This window comes from Rhinopithecus bieti, unplaced genomic scaffold, assembly GCF_001698545.2.
Source record: "Rhinopithecus bieti isolate Rb0 unplaced genomic scaffold, ASM169854v2 scaffold_20153, whole genome shotgun sequence".
Classification (NCBI taxonomy): domain Eukaryota; kingdom Metazoa; phylum Chordata; class Mammalia; order Primates; family Cercopithecidae; genus Rhinopithecus; species Rhinopithecus bieti.
Window position 1 is genome coordinate 372,197 of NW_016809845.1, and position 25,452 is coordinate 397,648.

Sequence of the window (25,452 nt, forward strand, 5' to 3'; positions counted from 1 at the left end):
GTGGCCCGCAAGGCCCAGTCCTATACAGAGTTGGTATTTGACAGAACTCAGCTTGGGTTTTCTGTTTTCATTTTTGGGGTGGCTGCATTAACTCAGGACCCATCTTACAGACAGGAAAGTGAATTTGCAAGAGTGAGGAGATGTGCAAAAAGATGGAAAACTCACAGCCTCTTAAAATTAAGAAGAAATGAGAAAACAGATGATATGCTACTTGTAAAATTGAAAACCTCCCAATTTTAATTGTGACTGGTGAAAAAAGGACAATTTTTATCTGTGTTATAAATCAGCATAATTTCTCAATATTGTTCACTGCAGCCCATTCTCTTTAGGACAATTTATTTCTATTGCCCTGTAGGTAAGCGGGCTCAGCTTACTTTCAGCAACTGCAACAAGTTGAGTCTTGATGTACATAATTAAATTAAAAAAACCGTGAGACACTTGCTGAAGTGAGAAGACTAGGGGAAATTTTTTCTAAAGTGTAAATTAGCTGGAGAACACGAGTCTTGGATGGTTGTATTGGTGCCAAAGGATGAGTTAGTTTTCTTGGATACTGCCGAGCCGCATAATAAAAGTTGTTTCACAGGCTTCTGGTTCATATGAGCTGTTTGATTTCAAACCCCGCCTGTCTTATAAGCAACTGGGTCATTAACCTTAAAAATGTCAACTTGTTCACATTCATGTGAAGTAAGTTACAAGCTAAGGGACCCTGAAGACTCAGCAGGCATTATGGGCATGCATATAGTACTCTGTCCTCACACTTCTTCAGACCCAAAAGTAGGGAGATGCAGAGACAGCAGGGGCTGGCACACAGGAGTCTCTCGGTCAGATATGCATGTGTCCCGTGGGAGGAGAGAGGGAAGGCAGGTGTGGGAGGAGCAGGATGCCACAGTGGAAAATCCAGGGCATGGGCTGAGGTCAAAGCTGACCATGAACACAGACTGGGGCGGGTCCCAGAAATAAGCGTTCAACCAGAGTGGCATGGTCATGTCAGGAGGACTTTGCGTGGGGAGAAGGATGGGAGTGTGTCTCCAGCTCCTCCTTTACCCTGGTCCCTGGTTCTGGAGGCCAGCTCCTCCATACTTTTCATGAAGAGTCCACAGCTTCACAGAAATGATAAACGCTTGAGGAGATGGATATTCTAAATACCCTGACTTGATCATGACATGTTCTATGCATGTAACAAAATATCACACATGCCCATACATATGGACAATTATTATGTGACAATTAAAAATAATAATTAGCAGCTCTCCTGGCCTGGGGGAAGCAAACTAGGTCTGGGAGTCCCACATTCTTTTATTGAAATTTTATATAAAGTCAATGGCCAGTTATTGACTGTATTAGTCGGCCACAGCCGAGTTCCACAGACAGTAGCTGAAGCAGCAGAATATCATTCTCTCGTATCCCTGGAGGCTGCAGGGCTGAGATCAGGGTGTCAGCAGGGTTGGCTCCTCCTGAGGCTTGCAGATGGCCACCTTCTCCCTGTGTCCTCACACGATCTTCCCTCTGTGCATGTCTGTGTCCTCATCTCCTCTTCCTCTAAGGACAACAGTCGTATTAGATTAGGGCCCATCTATATGACCTCATTTTACTTTCCCATTAATTACCTCTTTAAAATCCTTCTCTCCAAATATGGTCATATTCTGAGACATTGGGGATGAGGATTTTGACATATGAATTTTGAGGGTTGGACACACTTCAGTCTATTTATTTCTTTTGGTATATTTTCCACTCAAATACCATCAACTGTCCAGATAGAAATGTGAGTGTGTGTATGTATATGTGTATGTGTGTGTATGTATGTGTGCATATTTGCATATGTATGTGTGACTGTAAAAGGACTAGTTTTTCTCCCTGATAATACTTTTATCTCTCTACTTTTCAACTGCACATGACAGCTGCCGGGCTGTGTGCCTTCAAAAAGCATGGCAATTCTATCTCTGGTAGAGCAAGTTCTCTCTGAGAACTTCCACATAAAATGGCTTTGAAACCCATTTCCTTTGCTTCCCTCTGAGTTGGACAGAAGAACTGACTCCTCAAACAGGGCATGAAGTCAGAGTTTGTCTCTAGATCTGATTCTGTCAGGCCCCTCAATCCCTACATGCGGAGGTGCAATTTGTGAAGTGCTCACTCCATAGCAGATCCTTTGCCAGGTCCTCGATGGAGCTCAGCACCCTGGCCTTGTATGACTGCCTTTGTCTCTAAGGCACTATAAGTGCACAGGCATATTTGCATGTTGATTATTATATATCACTACATGCCAGGCATTCTAAATGTTCTGCAGAAGTGAATTCATTTAATCCTCACAATAACTCTGTAAGACAAGGACCCTTGATAAGCCCATTCTACAGATGAGTAAACCAAGGCCCAGGAAGCAGAATGACCTACTTGAGGTCAAACATCCAGCCAGTGATAGCTCCTGCATTTGAAACCAGGTAACTCAAAGCATATTTATTCTTCACACAATCTTGTGAAAAAGGGGCTGCTATCACTATCTTGCAGATGAGGAAAGAGATTTATAGCTGTTTGGACCCAGGAGTGTCTAACTCCAAAGCCATTTTTCTTTCTATTGTGCCAGCCTGTTTGCCTGGACACTGCCTATTCCCCAGTGTCTTGGCTAATCCTCCCTCCTGTCACACATCCCTGTGAACACCCAAAGTCAAGCATGCCTGCTTCTTTACATCAATATTAAAGAGCATAGAAAGCTGTCAGGCCTATTTGGTGAACCAGAAAAGGCACAGGCTTGCTCAAACCTTAGCTCTTTTACTTTCCCACTTTCTGGTTCTCCCAAGTTACCTTCCTAAATTTTAGCTTCCTCATAAAAGTGGGGATAATAATAACTAGTAATAGTAGGACTTCAATGTTCAACAAGTATCAGTTAATTTGTCACCATGTTAGTGTTGAGCAGGGTAGAAAATTGATTGCCAAGTGACCTCTGCTTCTCCCATCAGGAGATGACATTTACTTCCCTACCCCAGAAATCTGGACTGGCCTGGTGGCTTGTTTTAGGAAAAAGAAAGTGATAGAAGTAAAAATGTATTAGTTCCAAACCTGAAAAGGCCTTGCATGTTTCCACCTTTTCTCTTGAACTCTTACCATGACCATGAGAACAAGCCTGGATTAACCTGCTGGAAAATGAAAAACCACCCAGAGCAGAACAGTCATTCCAGCTGAGGTCACTGTAGATAAGCAAGCCCCAGACAACTGGCCAGCTGACCACAGATGCATGAGCTAGGTTCAGCTGACCACCCAGCCATCTTCTTGTTGCCTGAGAAATTCTATACGGGTGTTATTTAGGTCATTAATTTTGCTGTGCTTTGTTATGCAGCAATAGCTAACTAATATAATCACGTATTATCAGTACTATTTAGAAAAGCTCAAAACATGGTCAGTTTTATTCAGAGTAGTCTCTTTTCCCTTATCTTCACATGTGCTCTCATCTGCATGCTCCTATTCTCCTTGTACATACATGAAAGCAACTCCACACTGGCTACTGCTGATGCTTCTAATGAGTGAGAGAGGAAGCATTTGTTCCCATGGGTTCAAATAAACTCTCTTTGCATATGCTTCTCATTGTCCTTATGTCAATATTGGCTTATGGAACTGGAATTTTTTTATGAGTGCTTTAGAGTGTGATTTTAGCAAAGAGACTAACACTTCTTTTGGCAAAGAGAACACAATTCAAATGCCATTAAAGTGTTAGAGAAAGGGTCAGCTTCCTCCCAACCTGGCCAGTTAAGCAGGGCCAGGGGCCTACAATCATGATTCTGAGCTTATCTTTCTGTTCTGCAGCTACAGCCAAAGTACTCTGGGTACTGACCTGTCTGGATGGCCAAGGCATACCCCAAGTTCTTGTAACAACCACTGGCCTCAGATTAGTCTACAGAGCTATGGCATTTACCAGGACTGACTGTAATTATTGTGTGTGTGTGTGTTCCTCCCATTATGTTACACAGCAGTGAGATTAAAAATGGTTGTACTTTATGGAGTCCCAAGTATTTATGATAGGTACTTCCTACCTCAGTTGAAAGACAGGTCAGGAATTCCCACTGAAGTTATTTGGCTCCAGAGCACCTAACAGTCACAGCTATAATAAGTCTCAGCTATAGTCACAGCTATAGTAAGGTACAGGTGTCTTTGTGGCTTTTGATTCTCGCATAGTATCAATATGGTTCCCTAGTAAATGTCTTTCGCATGAACCTAACACCACTGTTCATGAAGAAACCCTTCCTTTTCTTCCCCTTGACCTTAAAACATTTCATTTCTTTCAGAGTCTGCTATAATTGTCAGGATTCTAGGTTGGGTTCAGGTTTCAACTCCAACCCTTTCTACCTGGATGGTCCTATATAAACTCCTTGACATAGATGAGTCCCAGGATACAGGTATATGAAACACCTAATGCTCTCTCCTGCCTTGTAGTGTTGTGGTGAGGAAGTACACATAGGTACTCAAAAAAGTTAATATATTATCAGATGCCTAGAATACTGCTTGACGTATGGTGGTGGGAGTGATTAAATCAATGTCACCTGTTCTTCATTTATACATCTGTTTGTGTGACACTATTAGAGCAGTAATTACTTGTCATCTCCCATGACAAAGATAGAGGGATGGAAAAGACCTGGCCCCTACCGAAAAGTTTCCTGATTGGGAAGGGGAAGGTGCTGGTATGAGCATGTTGTTGTCCACAGGGGCAATTGTTCCTGCCATGAAACCAGAGGTCTGAGAAAGCCCGGGGACAGCAGTGTCTAATTCCTCTTGGGTTCAGGGAATTGAGCAAGGAGTCTCAGAGAAGGCAGTATTTGAGTTGAGTTCAGAAGGATGAAGGGGAATTTCACAGCTGAAAAGGTCAGGTCTTCCAGGAAGAAGGAAGGGCCTGCAGGAAGGAGCCAGGCCGTTGTAGGCCGACATGGAGAGAAGCGGGGAAGGAAGGCAGGCAGGCTGTCAAGAGACAGGTGTCGGGACAGAGCTGAAAAAGAGACTGGGGACAGAAGGAGGTCTCGAGCTCTTCAAGAGGGCCTTGTTTCCTTCAGCTGCCTGTGTAAGGGGGAGGGAAATAATGTTATTTTGGATTTTGGAAACAGAATTCCACTCAGGGAGAGAATTGTGCTTGTTTAAAAACAAGCCTTAATGGGCCTTTATGGATATGATTGGAGGCCCTGTGGGGATTGTCTGAGTGGGGTGGGGGTTTATCAAGGAAAGCGAAATGTTCACGCTTAGAGGAATTAAGGGGGAAGCGTGGGTGGGAGAGAAGGAGATTGACGCAGTGCTGAGGAGAAGCAGGTGAGAGAGTGGGGGAAGGGAGCAGCGGGAAGTATTGTCTTGCTGAGAGGGTTTGGTGCAGTTGGCGGTGCAGGGGAAAGGGCATTCCAAGGCTGCTGAGAAGAGAAGGAGGTGTGTGTGGTACAGTCTTAGGTTGTTTGCTGAACAACACTGTTGAGCTTCTTCAGGAAAAGCAACTGCAAATCCAAAATGCCTGCATGAATGGTGTTTTCCAGAAATCAAGGGGCGGGGCCTGGGTTCCAGGTGAGAGATTAAGACAATCACCAAAGGAGGGGAGCATCAATATAAGCAGACAGCAGAAACTGGGTGACATAAACAAGGAAGTCCCTGGGAAATCACAAAGACATGGGCAAATATTAAACTTCAGAACAGAAAAGCATATACTTTTGAACCAATTTTATTTGAATATTAAAGAACAGAGAGATGCCAGCTGTCACCCTTGGCTACATGTGTATGTCAAATGTCACTCATGATATCTGCATGTATAATGTCTTTTTAGAATACTACGTGCAGATGCTATATCTTCAGGAGAAACAAAGATGGCTGATTAGGAGGATATTTTGAATTTGGGGGGTTTCAGTATATCATAAATTTTCAGGGTCACATTTCTTACTTGGTGATATTAGGATATCCCAACCTTTTGAAGACTATAAACTACATGGGGATAGATCACAGGAATGTCAGAACAGTGAAAGGGGTGGCAGGAATGTTCTAGAAAACTCAGTGCCTCAGACACAGCTGAGCATTTGAAATTCAGGCATCACTGAACAGAAAAGCACCCAGAATATTATAAGCAAAATACAGGAATAGAAACGCATCCAGAATATTATAAGCAAAAGGGAGGTGTTTTTGGAAGGACATCGCAGTTGCCTGAAGGAAACTGAAGTGAGGAGTAATAGCCAGGTCTGGTAGGGAATGAACATGGAAATGAAAATTTAAGAAGCAAGATCATTGCTTGTCTTCTAGGGGCCACATGGTATCTTGATTGTTTCTTTCAGCTAATTTTTTTGTTTTCCTTTATAAACAACTTCCTCCACCCCAGCGTGCCAGGGGTGCCTCAGTCCTTCTCTAGCTGGGCTATCAGTTCCAATGGGCTCCAGAGGCCTACAAGAGCCCCTCCACCTCAGTTTAGGTTCCTGGAGCCCGAATCTCACCGGTGTCACTGTGGAAGGCTCCCCTTTCTCCAATCATTTGTCTCTGAGTGTGGAGGCAGATCACATGGTGTCCACATGGCTGCAGGGCCTCTACTGCTGCACTATGGGCAGTTCCCAAAGAGGGAGATGCAGGCTGGAAGTGAACTCATGTGTGCAAAATGTAACGGTTTCAAAGAAAGAAGATGAATGATAAAATATATATCTGCCTGTTGGCCAGCACTGCTGCAGTATACTGTGTCTCCACAGCAAGGAGAGGACAGTTTTAGAGCACTGCATCTGTCTAGCCATACGCCAGACACTTACCTTCTCTGGCTTTCTTCCATCAGCTACTTTGAGTGGGAGACACAGCAGTCCTCATTTTATGATTGGCAACTCGTTTGGGACCTTATGATGACATTCCACCTGAAGGTACCCACTTTCTTCATGAACTGGAGAAAGCTGGTGGGCCTACTCTGGAGCCACTTGGCACCGCAGGTCCTCCTAACCCCTGGCTCTGCAGGTCTCTTGAATGTGCTAGATGAATTGGGTGGCCTTGCCAAAGTGGCTGGTCCCATATCTGGTTATTGCTTCTGTTGTTGCAGCAGCACTTAAAAGGGCCAAAGGGCCACAGACAGACAATCATCCTGTGAAGAGACTGATGGTGAAGAAAGGGCTTTCAGGAAAATAAATGGATCAATGAGAGGAGGTGGCTTAGACTACATATGCATGCAGGTGAATCCTGTGCACAGAGACCCTGTACAGGAGACCCCTTCCATACGTATGTGCACTTACTCACCCCTACCCCCACATACCTATACAACATACATGAGTATTTGTGTATATACATATATATTAGGAGCCCTGTTTATCTACAGTGTGTCAGACCAAGGAGTTAATCTCCACTTTGCCTTTTGCCACCTGTGTGATCCTGAACAAACCATTCTCTGACATTAACTTTCTGCATCAGTTAAAATGAAAGTCATTACAGATTTTTAAAGATGTGAGAATAAGCTAATATATGTAAAATACAGTGCCTGACACATATTTTGCTATAGAGAAGTTCAAACTAAATATAAACTACATTTAAACTATGCGTACATAGACTCACATACACATATTCATTCATACGAATGCATGTGTGCATACATGCATTCCTATACACATATAAATTCTTACATATATACAAGCACATACACAGTCATAAATACCAATACACACAATAATTTTATACACATCTGTGGATGGCATTAACATTTATGCTCATTTATATATTATACATATAAACTTTAATATACACATTTATGAACATATATCAACTTACTCTCAGATACACCACACTATTAGACACACACATATATCCACACATGCATACATACACATATTATATATGTATGTATGTATGCAGGCATGTGTATAAACACACATTCTACATAGTAAGAATTCATCTCTAATATTGAAAAAAGTCAAAATAATTCACTAGCTCTGAAAATAACTCTCTGGTAGGTCAACCTTATTGCCTCATGTATGGAAAACGGCTCCTGTTACTTCTTTTAGAGAAAAATATGCATTTTGTCATCTTCGTAAGCCTATTGGTGGCAGAGGAGGTCCTTGTTTCATGTTGTGGCCACACCACTTTCCTGTCTGGGGAGAGGAGCCGGGTCTATGAAGATCCAGCCGGTGTTTGGGATACCACAGGGCCACTATGAGATGAGCTGTTCTTATACAGAAGTTCTGTCTTCAGTGCTGGCTCATGAAGGCCAGGCTTGAGTCAAGCTAGGTGTTTTGCTTCTCTCATTGATGCACCCTCAAGTGAGCTACTGAAGAGCTGCAATTTTTATTCCTGAGCCTGTGTGGGTTGTGGGAGGACGGGGAGGGCTGTGTACAAGGTCCCAGAGTTCTCTCAATCCATCTGCAGAGCCCCTAGGAGTCCTTGGGAAATTGAAATAGTGTTCGGTGGCCCTGAGGCAGGAACACAAACCTGTCATCGGCACTGTCTACTGCGGCCTGGGCGTCTGAGGCCTCCATGCTCAGGACCCCATGCCATGGCCACAGGTCTGTGTGGGGTCTATTGGTTTGTGAGCTCACTTTGGAGACTCAAACATAAAGGACGAAAGTTGCAGGCAGAGTTGGCGGGAGGCTGGTGTTTTGCAAGGAATGGCTGGTTATACTCCATGAGGAAGGACACCCTGCCACCTTATTTATATGGTCACACTTCCATTTATAAATTACAAAAGGGATGAAGAAGGAAGACTTTGAGCCATCAAATTTATGGATTCAATAACTGTTGCCATTTCAGACAGCAGGGTCTCTGGGGAATATTTTCCCATGTATGCTTAGGTAGCAGAGAGGGAGAGACAAATGCTAAATATTCTTCTATATTTATGAAATGTCAAATGTGCTTTCCGGGGTAATTGCATGAATATTGAAAAGCCTCGCTGAAATTTATAACCTTGCAACTGAATGTTTGGGGATGCTTCTTGCCAGCAGCCCCTCTGCAGACAGGACAACAGCCCTGGCACGAAATGCCCAAATGAAATGGGATCCAGACTGGCCTTTACTGGCCAGCCATTGCCAATGCAGCTGGACAACTTGGCCCAACTTCATGAATGCTTCCCGTGCAAGGAGTCCATGTCAGGCCCAGTGGACACATTCAGCATAACTAGGGGACTTGGTTAATGTCAAATGTCCCATGATAATTCTAAAAAAAAAAAAAAAAAAGGTTTTACTGTAACTTTCTCCAGATCTGGTGGAATAGCATATAGCATATCAGAATCTAGGTCTATTCTGTTGGAAGATAAACCTTTCCTCTGTTTTCCAAAATTCTAGCATATTCTTTGACCAAGCAGGACATTCTTACCCCTGGCAGACAAACAAATTCTCAGCATTAACTGAAGAAAAACAAGTGGCCTTTCCCAGCCATAGACCTTGAGTAGCATTGAAACATGGTGGGGTGGGGGATGCATCGTAGTTGGTATTTCCTCCTTTTTTTAAATTTCACTTAAGTCAGTTTAATAGTCTCATGAGTCATTCTCACGTTCTCTTTCTTTTTAACCACACGTAACCACCCCTTCATAGATCTGGCTGCTTTAATCTCAGAAAAGTCTCTTACAACCCTAACTTGCTTTACTCCCGGGGTGGCTTTTCTTTATGATGTCATAACTTTTCTTTATGATGCCACAACTTTACAGACACATCACCCACTGTCTCCCCATGCATACTGTGCTCTGTCTCCTCAGTGCTACTCATGCTGTCTCCATCCCTGGTGCCCTCTGTGTATCTCTGTGCCTTTGTGCACACTGCTTCCTCTGCCTGGAAGCCCTTCTTCCTTTCTCCACACAGCACATCCCTCCTTACTCATTAAAGTCCCATACAAATGCTAAAGGCACCTGATAGTCTCAGCAAACTTGGCCACCAAATATGAAATCTTCTCCATCTATGCCCACTAGTCATGGACAAAACTCAAGAGTTGCATGAGAACTTCAGTTATCAGGCAATGGTACCAGGGTTTGGGGCAGAAGGAATAGATAAAAGGGATAATTCTGAGGAAGATGATGGAAAGATGATGGATGATTCCAGCACTACTCGTACTACACTAGGTGAGCCAGGAGCTGGAAGGAAGGGTGGTGTGGAAGAAGGTTGGGGTGAAACTGGAGAAATTTTGGGAAAGAATGGGCTTTCTGAGGCCACCAGAGGTGAATGGAAGAAAAAAGAGTGATATCAGCTAAGCCATGTACTTTTCTAATTTTCAGGATCAGACAACTTGAAATCTCTCTTTGCTTTTATTGGGCAATCTGTTCTAGGGATCACAGCCCCTACCTGTAACTGTCACCTCTTTTGAGGTTCAATTATAGGACTCCTCCATCGGTACATTCTTTCCTCTCCTCCCATTGCAATGTTTCCATGCTGAGAGGGCTCCAGATAGATATAGGGAAGCTCACTAGTCTCTGTGATGAAGCTCAGTGCTTGGCACACCTCTGCCTTTGATGAGGCTCTGGCACAGCCCTGCATCATTCTTCATTTGCCTGCACATTAAAGAATGCCTCTGGTGCTCATCAGAGCGCCTCATGTCAGAGGCTTTGTCTGCACCTCTCTGTGCCTAGGTTGCAGGCACAGCTTTGGATATTTTTATCCTCCTCTCATGTACTTATGTTCAGTTTGGGTGAGTTCCTCTTCTTAGCCTTATTCAACTGAAAAAAAAAAAAAAGATCCTGATTTCTTTTGGCCATATGCTGCATTACAAAAATGCCTAAGGCCCTCAAGTTAGCAAATTAGATCTCAGATGAGACTCTGAGCACAGACAATTTGTCAAGAGGTGGGGTAAAGTTTACATTTCAGGCTCACCTCTCCCACCCATCTGGATGATGCCCCAGTGACCCATTATGGGGTGTGGATATTAAAATAATGGTAGAACTCTCAATCAGGAGGCAATTGTACAACTGGAAGGGGAAGGGGATGTACATATGTATGAGGGTGTGTGTGTGTGTGTGCACGTGTGTATTTACTCATCCATTTATACATATATATGTATATTCTTGCATTATTTTAATACCTACATCTCATGATAGGTGTGTGATTTTATACATACATATATACATATATATCATGGGATGAATATATATGAATATATGTGTATTATATATGTACATATTTGTAAATATACATATATACACAAAGTATATATACACCCATATATAAACTACATATTAGTAAATATGTATATACACACATATATATGAATAACACACACACAAAAACACACACACACAAACACACACACACACACACGCTTAGCTAAAATGCACTACTCTGAGCTAAACTTGAGCCATGACTCACTCTGCTCCCATGATAGCAGTGAGTACTGTGAAGTTCAAACAAACAGAGGGAACCAAAACAAATAAAACTGGTCTGTGTCATCTCTGCATGACCAGAGACTCTCCAGGGCCCTTACCACCAACATGTGGGGTTGAGGATGGAGGGCTCCTGGCGCCAGTGACACCTTTTGAACCTCTGTAAGAGTACAGAACACGTGTCAGAATGGACACGTCCCATTGTAATCTTTCCCGTAATATCATGCCCCCTCCAGACGGTGCTGTAACTTTCTCACATTTGCATTCTTAATGCTGACTACAGAACCTGGCATCCAGGCACTCAATCTTTTCGTTGCTGTTGTTGTGGTTTTTCATTGATAGAATGTCCTTGGCTAATCGTCATCAATTTTCATAAAATTTGATCTGCTAAACTGCATATGCACAGATTGCATTGTGTTTTATGAAGAAAATTACAACATCATTTCTTCCTCCTGAATTTTGAGGAAAGACAATGAAATGTTTACCAGTCTAAATCAGCAATTGAAAAATTGATACAGTATGGATACTTTTAATGGACTTTTATCTTGGGAGTCCAGCAATTAATTTTAAATATCTTCCTTATTTACGAGATTTTGTTACACAATATAGATTCATTTTGAATATATGTATTCATATTTATACTCATATATAAATATATAAACTTAGATTTATATATAAAATCACAGCCCACCATGCATATTGGTCCCTGAGTATATCATCCAATACACTGGATGATCGTGGGGTGAGTTTGTTCTTCTGCCATCCTAGGAAATACCTTTCCCAGTCAGGCGCGGGGGCTCACACCTGTAATCCCAACACTTTGGGAGGCTGAGGAGGGCGGATGACTTGAAGACAGGAGTTCGAGACCAGCCTGGCCAATATGGTGAAACCCTGTCTGTACCAAAACTACAAAAATTAGCTAGACGTGGTGGTGCATGCTTGTAGTCCCAGCTACTTGAGAGGCTGGGGCAGGAGAATTGCTTGAATCCGGAAGGTGGAGCTTGTGCTAAGCTGAGATCGTGCCACTGCACTCCAGCTGGGGCACTGCAGTGAGACTCCATCTCAAAAAAAAAAAAAAAAGAAAAAAGAAAAAAAGCAAAAGAAAAAGAGAAAGAAATTCCTTGCCTGCCTACCCACCTATCTTGAAGTGAAAACATACTTAATCCACAAGGGAAGTCAAACCAGTGCTGACTGAAAATATGGGAAGAGAACTGTGTTCGAGGCCATATGGGGTTAGTATTCTGTGCGTGTGAGTAGAAGGCTCACGGCTCCTAGTTTCTCTTTCTCTTGAACTTCCTAAGGTGCAAAACACTTCACCACCATTCCCCTGGGACTCTGCCCCCTACTTCTATGAATCTTTTCGTTTTCTTCTTTCTTTCTGTGTTCCTCTTCCTTTAAGCCCTCCCTGTGTGGTGATCCTGCCTCCTAGTGCCCTTGGAAACCATATCTCTCCCACTTCATGACAAGAGTTCAGTCCAGTTCTCAGGTCCTCTTATAAGGTTCATAGCCTCAGAGTTTATTCTCTACTCAGTTTCTGCTGGTGGCCAGGTGAGAATGGGCTCTGGTCTCAGTTCTATTGGCTTTGAATGATCTCCAGACAGGTACATTGGTGGTGGTGATAGGGAGTAGGAGGACTTCCAAAGTGGGCTGTGCCTGAAAATATTCATTTTTATGAGAATTAATTGCATTTTGAATATCATTTAGTCCAGTCTTTGTTCGTAATTCTTTTCAACCCTGGCCTTATGATGCTAAGGGCACAGTTCTCCACTCCTTATTGTAGGTTTCATTTGAAAAACATTCCCACATTTAACTGACATACTTAAACAACTTCTGTGAAATTGCTGATAGGGAAAAGGGAAAAATCCTGATTTCCAAACTCAAACCCTTCCCACTACTCTTTTTCTAGAGCATTTTATGATGAACTCAGCATTCCTCATTGTGAATCAGACAGTCATTCACCTTAAGGCTATTGGCTGCCCCTCATCAAATGTCTCAAGTAAATCACCAGAAAGCTTGAAAATCAAGATCCCCTTCCCACGCAGTGGTGGGGTCCTACACTGCTGATTCTATGCGGGTGCAGTGAGTTCAGTTTGTGTTCTCAGAAGTGCATGGACTGTGAACATTAGCTGAGCTCAGAGAACAGCAGATGCATCTGTGTCCAGAAGCTGAGATCCATGTGGGCTGTCGTAGAAAGTGCAATTGCAGAATGGGCTTCCAGTTGGCAACCCAGGCTCCATGCATCTCTTATCCCCAGTGCTCTGCACAATGCACTTCCTCAGCAAGAATCAATGAATGAATGAATGGATGCACTAATTGAAGCCTAGGATCCGGCTGGGTGTGGTGGCTCATGTCTGTAATCCCAGCACTTTGGGAGGCTTAGGCAGGTGGATCATGAGGTCAGGAGATTGAGACCATCCTGGCTAACACGGAGAAACCCCGTCTCTCCTAAAAATACAAAAAATTAGCTGGGTGTGGTGGTGGCAGGCACCTGTAGTCCCAGCTACTCAGGAGGCTGAGGGAGGAGAATGGCATGAACCCGGTGGGTGAAGCTTGCAGTGAGCCACTGCACTCCAACCTGGGCAACAGAGTGAGACTCCATCTCAAAAAAAGAAAAAGCCTAGGTAGGATCCTAGTGGTCCTATCCCAGGAGTTAGCTTTTAAGAAAATACTGTGGCAGTGGGAGTTGAGTAATTTCAACACAGTTGAAAATACTGTGGCATGGACACAAGGAGGGGAACATCACACATTGGGGCCTGTCGGGGACTGGGGGCAACAGAAAAGACAGCACTAGGACAAATACATAATGCATGCAGGGCTTAGAACCTAGACGATGGGTTGATAGGTGCAGCAAACCACCATAGCACATATATACGTATGTAACAAAGCTGTGCATTCTGCACATGTATCCCAGAACTTAAAGTAAAATAAAAAAATGTATAATATTTCGACAAAAGTCTGGTGAACAATATAATTGAAGGAATGTGATTCACTTCATGAGCATTTTGCTAGGCATCTCACTTTCAGAACCCGAATTTGTCTGGGAAAATCTGTGAGGAACAACTGTGACCACAAGATACCAGGGAACAGTATTTTGCAAACTTGAATATGCATATGGATCACCTTGAAGCTCCTGTTTAAATGTCAATTCTGACTCAGTAGGCCTGAGAAGAGGTGTGAGATTCTGCATTTATTTTTAACAAGGTCTTGGTAATGCTGACGCTGAAACTTTTGGTCACTTTGAGTAGCATCCTTTGAGAAGCAAACCACACTTTGAGTAGCAAAGCTTCACAGGCAGCTTGCTAGAGGGCAGTGTTTCTCAACAGAAGGTGGGAGGGCAGAGATTTTCCACCCCTTTCTGAGGATACTTGATGATGTCCAGGGATCTCTTTGGGTTCCATAACTAGATGGCTACAACTGGTATTGGCCAGGGATACCACTAAACATCCTACAATGCACAGGACAGGGCTTGCCACAAAGAATTATCTGGCCCACAAGGTCAACAGTGCTGAAGTGAAGAAATCCTGATCTAGGGGAAAGAAAACAGGTTTGCAGTCCAGTGGCCCAAGAAGCAAACCATGATCTTTCCACTTAATTGCTGTAATCTTTACAAGACTCTCTGAATCTCTGTTCCTTGGAGAACTATCCAATGATGACCAGTAGAGTATCTGCATATGCAGTAAAAGTTCAATAATACCTGTTATTGATTGAATGATTGTAGAAGAATAACCGCCTTCCCTGGAGACCAACAGAAAAGTAGTTACCATTGTTGAGTATCTATTCTATATCCAGATAAATATTTTGGATATTTCAGAGATACTTCAGATATATAGGCAAACTCAGAGGGTTAGACAAGATAGCCTCTTGAATCTGTAATATTAGACTTCTAAGAACAAACTGTTGCCTCAGTTCCCATTGCTAGGCAGATATTGGTAGCAGAAGTGCTCAGAGAGTACCAAAGTATAATGGCCAGTTGATTGCAAGAGTTGGGCACGATGTTTTTGACCATACCAATGGCAACAGTTTTTCTCATCAGCAGAGCACCCAGGTTTGACTTGCAAAGGCCTGGATGCAGTGCATTCTACTACCAGTGATCTCAGGGCTATCCTTGATTTGCTTTCAGAACAAGAGCAAAGCTAGCTCCTTACGGAGGTCAGAGCAGAGGTGGTGGGGCAGCAGAGGGCTGAGGCTGATGGGCTTCTGGTGCTGGTGTACATGCACTTTGGGGAACATCTGAGGCTTAATCTTTCCCATGTGTTTCAGAATGCTTTCTCCATGTGTTCCTCTGCTGTACCAATAATTAGACTTCGCTGCCCAATGCATAAAGAGATGAGCATGCACAGCCACACACAAACACACATACACTGCTACATCTATGTCTCAACAGATGAGTCTTTCTGCTGACTGCCTGTAAAAAGAAAAACAACCAGATGGCACAGCTGGAAAAACATGTCTGTGTTTTAGAGGGTCTATAAAGCTCTTTATCATCTCAGCAGGAATGGGCAAGGACCTGGCAGGACACCGGGGTGCACAAGAAGAATATTGAGCATCTATTTGACATGTCAATGAAGCTTTCCAGAATCATCTCCAGGCCTCTCTCTTGCCAAAGATAGACATGATAGTCTTGTGACCCAGAGATGGTCTTCTCTTGGTTCCTCCATTTTTTACCACACTGGTCTCCAGCTTGTCTGCCTATAGAATTCCATAGAGACACTTAACTCTAAAAGGTTATTATATTTGCCTGGATGATGATAATTAGAATAATCTGTGTGATACAGCGATTAAACATAGTGGTATTCATGGCTATAATTTATTACAATCAAAGGATACAAAACAAAGTCAGCAAATGGAAGAAGCACATGAGATGAAGTTCAACCTTCAAGAATCTTCCCTCATTGGAATCATGCAGGATGTACTTAATTTCTCCAGTAACAGGAGAGTGATGTTGGCCGTTAGGAAAGCTAATTAGAGACTGAGCACCCAGGACTTTTACTGGGAGCCAGTCATGTAGGCAGCCTCTACATAGAATACACCAAAACTCCAGACTTCAGAAGTAAAGCAGGTGTTCAGCATAAATGACATTGTTTGTAAAAAACAGTTTAGGTATAGTGAGTCACTCTAATCAAGGAATGATGGGAACCCTCTGAACTCTAAGTTCCTAGACACTAGCCAGGGACTTACCTTGCCTTTCCAAAGATAACAGTTTAGACCTACAGTGTTAACTCTTTTCAGCACAGCTGTGGATCCTGTACTCTATAGGACAGTTGGTGGTTTAGTGGGACCCCAGAGTTCTAGAGGTGTGACAAGGCGCCTTGGTACCCACATTCTCCCACAGAGGCTATGAAAACTGGTCCTCAGCCATGCTTGCTGGAACCTTTGAAGACACTGTTCTACAGGGGAGTACTGCTCCTCCCAGTGATAATAGTTGATGCCAAAACAAAGACAATCTCTTCTTAAAATCTCTCCTGTCTGTAACATGAGCTGCTCCATTTTCTTCTATTTTGAATCAGGAACACTCAGGGTTTTATTCTTGTAAGTCAAAGAATCTTTTTAAAGGATAGCATGTAAGATATATATTTTTTCTTTTTGGTTCTTTGACTTAAAAGCTTGAAGGAGTTTTATCTTTGAAATTGAAAGCTCCTCTCCCTCCCTCTAGGATATGCCTTGGCATATGTTCTTATTAACTCTGTTGAACATGTGATGATCCCACTCAATTTCTTATCTCAGATCCCTTTAATATTTTCTTTTCAGATCTTCCAAGTTTTCTTCTATTGGATCTGTAATTATTAATGTCCATATTTGGGGATACTGACCATCAGGGTCTGATTCTCCATGTTCCCGTCTTGTCATTCATTTCCTAATCCACTCATTTATTTTATTTGGGATTTTTTTCACTCGTTCAATAAACAGTCCCTAAACATCCCTACCCACTAGAGACAATTCCAGACATGAGATTGAAAGATAAGGTATATAGTTGGCCATTTAGGATATCAACAGTAAAAAGATACATGCAGCCGGGCACGGTGGCTCATGCCTGTAATGTCAACACTTTGAGAGGCTGAGGCAGGTAGATCACTTTAGGTCAGGAGTTCAAGACCGTTCCTGACCAACATGGTGAAACTCCGTCTCTACTGAAAAATACAAAAATTAGCCAGGCGTGGTGGCAGGTGCCTGTAATTCCAGATACCCAGGAGGCGGAAGCAGGGAGGATTGCTTTTACCTGGGAGGTAGAGGTTGCAGTGAGCCAAGATTGTTCCACTGCACTCCAGCCTGGACGATAGAGCGAGACTTCATCTCAAACAAAACAAAACAATACAAAACAAAAAAAAGACACGTGAATCCCCAGAACAATAGGGCTTTCATAGTGGCTTGTCCACCATGCAGGGGACCACAGAAGATAGCGGGACTTAGGATGATGTGGGGCTGTCTGAGATTATTTTCCTTAAGTTTATCTTTTATGTCATCAGGTTGATTCTCTGAAGAGTCACATTTCACTTATCCCAACATCATTTTTATTTGATTGGCTGTGGTGTCTGTGCTTTCATATTTTGCCAATAAGCAACAGAATTTTGTACTTTCTGATATGCTGACTATCACTTTTTTCTAGTTATCTAAAAGAGGTACATCTAAAATTCGTGTCCAGCTCACACGGATCTAGTCCTAAAGGAAAAGTCGACGAGGAGGTCCCATTTTTCTCTTTCTCCTATACCCTACCCTGAATAGAAGCAGAACAGGTAGAGGCTTAGGTCCTTTCTGTTCATCTGTCTAAGTGTTGATACTACCTGGAACGGGGACTGCAAAGCAAGGCTCTGGGAGCCTCAAGGAGAAAGCCACAGAGATGTCTGGTTGCACCAAGGACCTCTACTTAGATCACAGGGGAATGAATGTGGTGAGCTACTCCTGAAACCTGCCCCAGGGGCCTTGGTCCTCTTAGATGGTCTCCTGCATCCTTGGCTGTAGCACATAACAGGCAAGGGAGCATATCACTGCCATCAAACAAGAGCCATGGCCGAATACAGAAACGGTTCCCTAGTGTAGTGGGAGTGACGTGGCAGAAAGGAAAAAATGCTATGGGACTTCCATTCCTGGGAGCCCTGGTTGTTCCATGTCATTGCTGCTCCTGCTGCTGTTAGGAACTCCTTGAGTTGGATGATTTAATAGTAATAATGATAAGCATTAAGGGGAATAGATTCCTTGTTATTCGTCTTATTCTGCCATCTCTTCAGAATTATTTTTACTAGTTTATCTACAAGTAGAGGCAAATGAAAATTAATTTTGTAATAAAATAAAATCCTCTTAATATAATTGGAGCCACCAGACTGTCTGCCTAGTCTAAATAACAATTCATCCCAAACATGGTTTCTAATGATGTTTGGGGGCATTATTTCAGGACAACCAGGCACAGAATGAGGTGGACTGCTCTCTAGTGAGTATTTAGCACCCATTAGGTGCCAGACTCAAGGTCCTCTCCCTGTGTTATTTTATTTGGTCCACAAAACAAACCAACAAATAAAATAACGGTATCCTCGTCTGACAGCTGACAAAACCAAAGTGGAAGTAAGATTGGGGGAATCTATGCCTAAATAAACTTTGGGAGTTTCATTGGTTTCTGATCCACTGTAACTGTAAACACGCTCATCTCTCAAAGGTCAATTTATCTCTCACCTGCACGGGTGGTAGAATGTCATTCCCAGAGCTGCTCTCCATTTCCTTCACCTCATTTTGGGTCAGTCTTCCTTCATGAGGATTTTATGAGTTATTTGGGCTCCCAGGAGGAAGAGCTTTCACCATAGCTTCTCCCTTGGCTATCCCATCCTCATCTGCATGCTGGGCTGTAGAGGGTCAGGTGGGCTTTAGGATATAGCCCTTGTCATGAAGTCTCCACACACAGTGCCAGTTTTCATTAACTTCTATTTTATTTACTTATCCAGAACTGTTTTTTTTTTTCTTAGATGGTTTTAAGATGCATTAACATTGGGACATCTATGATTTCAAGCCATCTTTTGGTAATTACAAGGAAGGAAACATCTTTTTTTTTTTTTTTTTAATGGAATCTTGCTCTGTTACCAGGCTGGAGTGCAGTGGTGTGATGTTGGCTCACTGCAACATCTACTTGCCAGGTTCAAGGTCTTCTCCTGCTTCAGCCTCCCCAGTAGCTGGGACTACAGGTACGTACCACCACGCCCAGCTAATTTTTTGTATTTTTAGTAGAGATGGGGTTTCACCATGTTGGCCAGGATGGTCTTGATCTCTTGACCTCGTGATTTGCCTGCCTTGGCCTCCCAAAGTGCTGGGATTACAGGCGTGAGCTACCGCTCCCAGCCAGGAAACATCTTTGCTGAGGTCACCTCTGAGGATTGTACCACAATCTTTCATCCTTGATTGCGTGGACTCTCCCAACTACAGTTGTTCAGGTGCCCTGTGGATGAGAGTACGTTTATAGGACATCCATGACATGCCGAAACAACATCCCTATTCCCAGTTTTGTTTATTTGCCATTTTGCCTTTCCCCCACTCTTTTCTTTAATGAATGTGTTAATCTGCCCAATAGAAAAATAGATGGAGGAGATGGCACTAGAGGAAAAAGTAGAAGCAGAACATGTAGAGGCATAGGAGGAGGATTAATGAAGTCTTAATCACACAGTTTTAGTTATTCATTCATCCAACAGTTCATAAATGGGGACCACCTGTTTGCACTAGATGTCATAATAGAGCAGTAGTTCCTCATCTTTTTATTTGTTAATGTTATGGATCCATTTTAGCTCCTGATGTCAGCAACAGGCAGCATCCTACTTTTCAAGGTGTTTATGATTACCTTGACACTAATATATGGGCCCTAAATTAAGAAACCACAGCTAGATAAATTCTAATAGCCCGTCTAGTCCTTAGCTCCTATGACTCCTTTTTAATTTTAATTATGCAGAGAGAAGCAATGAGATTTCTAAGGAGGGAGTTAAAAAAAACAAAAAACAAAAAACTCTTCTCTCTATCTCCATCATTTTATTCACCTCTAAAAACCCAACCTTTTCAGCCAGACTCTATGACTACTCTAAAGTGGTGTGCTTCAATATACGAAATTTAAAATGGGGGATTTTAGCTCAGGAAACTGAGCTTGGTTTTTAAAAAATGTGGGCTTAATAATGTAAAAAAGGCACAGCCAGGCCAAGGTCTTCCTTGGGAAAGGCCTAAGGGGCAGCAAGGATCACACCTGTGGAGCCCTGTGGAGTTGAGGGGTGTGGGGGCGGGATCCGCTCTGCAGAAAGCTGTGCTGTCACCATCCCAGTCCCTGCCGCTCAGAGAGAAGTGCCCCTCATTAGGTGCACAGGCATCAAAAAGCAATGAAACTGATTAAGGAGCTGCCCACTTTTTCAAGTACAGCCACATAGGCCTAGCCTGCTGCATTTCAGACCTAATTCAGACTGTTCATCTGGAGGGGTGCACCTCGTGGAAGTTTTAATTCCCAGGCAAAATATACCCTGATTAGATTCTCTCTTCCGCTCCTCCCTGGGCTTATTGAGAGGAAACTTTCAATTACTTGGGAAAGTACCAGAGGCCCATGGAGGTGAGTTAGGGTTGGTGGGGGGTGGGAGTGGGGTTTCTCAAGAACAAGGCTGAGCACCCCGGGACTATTAATTGAGGATTCCATGTGCACGCTCACCCTGAGGCACAAGTCTGAGGAAAGATGAATGGAAGAGAACGTTTTCCCATTCAAACCAATTGATTCTTCAACAACAACCTGAAAATTGAAACTGAAATGTCCATGGAACTCCAGCTCATGAAAGGTTCCAGTGAGAGCTGTGGAGGAGATAGGAGACCCCTGCTAATGAGGAGAGTTTTAAAACCATTGCAGGCCTGAATTTTAAGTTTTTTTTTTTCTTTTTTATTTTTTTTTTTTTTTTTTTTTGAGGCGGAGTCTTGCTCGTGTCGCCAGGCTGGGAGTGCAGTGGCTGGATCTCGGCTCACTTCGAGCTCCGCCTCACCGGGTTCACGCCATTCTCCTGCCTCAGCCTCCCGAGTAGCTGGGACCACAGGCGCCGCCACCTCCGCCCGGCTAGGATTTTTTTTTTGTATTTTTATGGTAGAGACGGGGTTCACCGTTTTTTTTGTATTTTTTTAGTAGAGACGGGGTTTCACGGTTCACCCCCCCAAGGGATGGTCTCGAATCCTGACCGCTCGTGATCGGCCGTCTCGGCCTCCCAAAGTGCTGGGATTACAGGCCTGAGCGCACCGCGCCCGGCCTTTTTTTTCTTTTTCTAAAAACCTAGATGACAATTTCAGAACACTGGAGGAGGAAACAGAAAAGGTTGAGGTTTCTTAAAACAAAATTTCTTGCTGAGACAAACTGTCAAATTTTTCATTATATCCATTTCAAGGCAGGCATTTATTACCTTTCCAGTGACTGTATATCTCCTATAATGTTCTTACTGCGATTTGTCTCTTAATTACCCACAAAATTTGCATTTAAACTGAGTTAAAGGATTCCATCTACTCTTTGGCTTCCTGCAGCTGTTTCCATGGTAACCCAAGGGGTGTCCCAGTGGCTGGCTGGGCTGAATATCAGGTTCTACAGGCCCGGAAGCATCTGCCCGCCCACTGTTGATCCATCTCCTTCACTTCACTGAGGAAAGTCAATGGGAAGCGTCAAAGGATCCACTGACCTCTGTCGGATTTCTCTGGAAACTACTCCCAGCAAACAAGATTCCCTTTATTTGATGAGCCCTTCAGGACAGGGGTCTGGGGTTGACTCTTCTCCATGCAGGCCTCCACATTGACTGCTTCTCTAAGCAGCAGCTACATGAACTGAGCGGGCCTGGTTCCGGTCCCCCCTTTTGATTCAGAGCCCTCAGCACAGGTCAGGAGCCTGGGCACCTCCTTGTCCTGAGAGCTTGAGTGGACACTTCCTGGTGGGAAAGCAGCATGCCCCTCTTCTAGTGTTGAGGGACACTTCAGCATGAATATTAAAGACAGTTGCAGCAGGAGGTCACAGAGGGTCACAGAGGCAGGGTGCAAATTACATGGAGCTGATTTCACAAAGTACCTGGACTCCAGGCCCGGCTCTGCAGCCTTACACAAAGCTGGTTCAGCCCTCCACAGCTGAACAACAGTGCAAAAGAAGGTGCATTGGTACCAAGTGATTTTCCTGGAACCTTTCAGCACTGAAAGCCTGTATTATTAAAGTCAGATGTACACAAAAAGGAATAAATTGAAAACAAAGGTGCAGTATAATAGTTCTGGAAAAACGAAGTTGCTTGATCTTGTACACCACCACGGGGGAAGACACACAGCATGATGGGAAGTGGGACCCCTAGAGCAAGGAGATAAGAGAACTGCAGAATTTTCTCTGTTTCTCTCCCTCAGCTCTGTGTTTTTCTCTGTTTTTTCTCCCTCAGTTCTCAGAAAAAGCTAAACAAGCCATGTTCACATCTCCAAGGACCAGTGCCGAGCCCCTTAACATACCTCTTAATCCTTTCTGCTGACCATTCCCTGGGGTTAGGCAGAAGTAAAGTGCACATTCAATTCTGTGATATGACTTGTATTATAATATACCACCATAGGAGAACAAGCAATTCTGGTGGGGGTGGTGAAGAGACTCCCATATGATTCTAACTAGTTCTTCTTGATTATCCTGCCAGTCAACTTTCCAATGAAAGCAAATTTGGGAAGGCAAAAGTATGAGAGATGTCAGTCATCATGTTTCACTATTGAAGTTCTTTTGAAAAATCTCCTTTATTGAATTAAAACATTTAATCTGCTTTGTCCTCAAGGTTGGCCATAATTGAGCATGAAATTATGTTGCTTTTTACTATACAATTGTGTTTTCTCCTCTCATTGGATGCTACAGGGAACTTATTTTAAGTATCTTCATTGCAAACTCATTTGTGATTCAGCATGAATGTCTGGGGCACATGTGGGTATTACGTGTCACTTAGGCATCATTCTTCTGTGGGTTCCTGACTGAATTCCCAAGGGAAATAGGTTCCCTGCACTTATCTTGTCCTGTTTTCATCATGTTCAAAGTGGACCACAGAATGATCTGTACCTGTCTTCCAGGACCTGGTAAGGGCAGTAATAATGAAGACAAAGCTTCTGTTACTGGGATTTAGAAAAAGACTTTCCTGGCAAGCACCAAATGGCTGTGCAAGGTAAAGTTGGGGGACCCCCAGGGACAGGGGGGCATGGAGGCAGTGCATCCTCTTAGAAACTGAGAATTGAACCACAGACTTGTACCTGCCACTTTTAGTTCTTCTCTTTCACGTGACTACACGGATATAAAGCTTTCACCAGGGTTTTCTGTTCTCGAAGCTTTAGGCTTCAGTGTTCTCAAAACTGACCTTGATGGCTTCCATTTTGGTTCTGCATTAAGGGGATTTAAAACAACGTAACCTCATTGAAGACTGGCAGACAGAGCCAGAGGCTAGCATCTTGCAGTTTTCTTTCTTTCTTTTCTTTTTTCCTCAAAGAGTCACTTAACACTCTAGCCTCTGTAGGTGCATAGCTCCAGTCCCAGGGTATAAGTAAACTTATGTGATTCACTTACATATGTGATATGAAAGGATGACTTCCCAGCCATGAATGGAGGGGTCCTTATGGACTTCCAGTGATAAATTCATTTTCCGTATTAGGGTTAGTAACTTTTACTAGCCCACTCTTGAGTCCAATTACTCTGTTAATTGTTCCTTTTGTGTAGTTGCAAATAAAAGAAATGCAACTCAAAATATCTTTTTAAAAACGGGAAGCGATTTATTGGTTCAAGTAAATACCAGGGAAGAGCTGACTCTTAGAATGAATGGCTGGATCCAGGGGCTCAAATGGGTCATTTGGAACAAATACCCTGGAATCTCCAAGCTCTGCTTCCCTGACTGCTCCCATTGCCATGTCAGGCAGGCTCTTCAACTGAGATGATGAGATGGCACTGCAGCTTCAAGCTTACACAGTACCTTCCTCCGGAAGCAACAGAAAGAAGAGAGGGCCTCTTTATCACTGAGCATTTGGGTTGTGCTACTTGTTAGATCAAGCTAGATTATCCATCCACAGCTGATTCAATCATCATGGCCAAAACCATGAAGAGCAGTGTTTGGTTTAGGCGTGGTCCGTCTGACCACCCCCCCGTGGATAGTCTGGATATAGTCCAATCTAAACTACATGAACCAGAAAAATCAGGTGCACAACAAGCGATGTGATTACTCCAATTCTATATTTTATTTCGTCATCACGAGAAAAGCTCTACTTTTCCTACACAAGTGAGGCAACTGATGCTAACTGTAGTAATATTAGAGTATGACACAGCTAATAGATGATGATTTGAACCCATCTGACTCCAAAGTCTATTTTTCTGATACAAATTCCCCTGCTCCACTTTCCTCCTTGCTGCATCACGGAGACTGGACTCAGAAATCTTTAAGTTTAGTTTTTCACCATGCAAAACTTTAATAATCTGAAGCTGGCATAATAATGATGATAATAATTTTTTAGTTGATATTACGCTCTCTAAATTTCTAGCTATGTTGCTTTCCATTGTTTTCTCACTTGATGATTTAAGGCAAGTATTTACCCACTTTTTTAAGCTAAGAGAGGTGAAGATGATTTTTACGGTGTCGTTGACTGAATGTTTGCTTCACCCCCAAATTCATATGTTGAAGCCCTAATGCCTAATGTGGCTATATTTAGAGATGGGGCCTCTGAGGAAGTCATTAAGGAATTAAGTTAAATGATGTCATAAAAATGGTGCCCTGATTTGATAGGATTAATGTTCTCATAAGAAGAGTCATCTCTCTCTCTCTCTCTCTCTCTCTCTCTCTCTCTCTCCATCTCCCTCTCTCCCTCTCTCCCTCTCTCTCTGTCTCTCTCCCTCTCTCTCTCTCTCTCTCCACTTCCCGACTCCAACCCGGCCCTGATTTCTGAGGACACAGCGAGAAGATGAGAAGGCAAGTCAAGAAGAGAGCCCCAGAAATCAACCCTGATGTACCCTGACCTGGGAATTCTAGCCTAAGAAATTTATTTCTGTTGTGTGAGCCAATTAGTTTGCTATTTTACTGTAGCAGGCTGAGCTGACTTATATACATAGTCCCCAAGTTAGTGAATAGGAGAGCCAGAATTAGAAACTGTGTCTCCTTTCTTTCATTTTAGAGTCATTTCAACTTCCCCCAACTTGTTTTCATGCACTTTTTTTTTTTTTTTTTTTTTTTTTTTTTTTT

General features: G+C 43.1%; 2 long non-coding RNA genes across 2 annotated transcripts; one reads left to right on the forward strand and one right to left on the reverse strand.

Annotated features, from left to right (window-relative positions):
- Positions 1 to 1,499: 1,499 nt before the first annotated feature.
- Positions 1,500 to 9,476, reverse strand: LOC108541202 (uncharacterized). Its single transcript, XR_001888898.1, has 3 exons — positions 9,271 to 9,476; positions 6,738 to 7,068; positions 1,500 to 1,539 (listed from the first exon to the last, which is right to left on the reverse strand). It is a non-coding gene; the product is annotated as an uncharacterized LOC108541202 (long non-coding RNA).
- Positions 9,477 to 19,388: 9,912 nt separating this feature from the next.
- On the forward strand, positions 19,389 to 25,242 carry LOC108541199 (uncharacterized). The gene is made up of 3 exons (XR_001888895.1): positions 19,389 to 19,425; positions 23,309 to 23,400; positions 25,168 to 25,242. It is a non-coding gene; the product is annotated as an uncharacterized LOC108541199 (long non-coding RNA).
- The last annotated feature ends 210 nt before the right edge of the window (positions 25,243 to 25,452 follow it).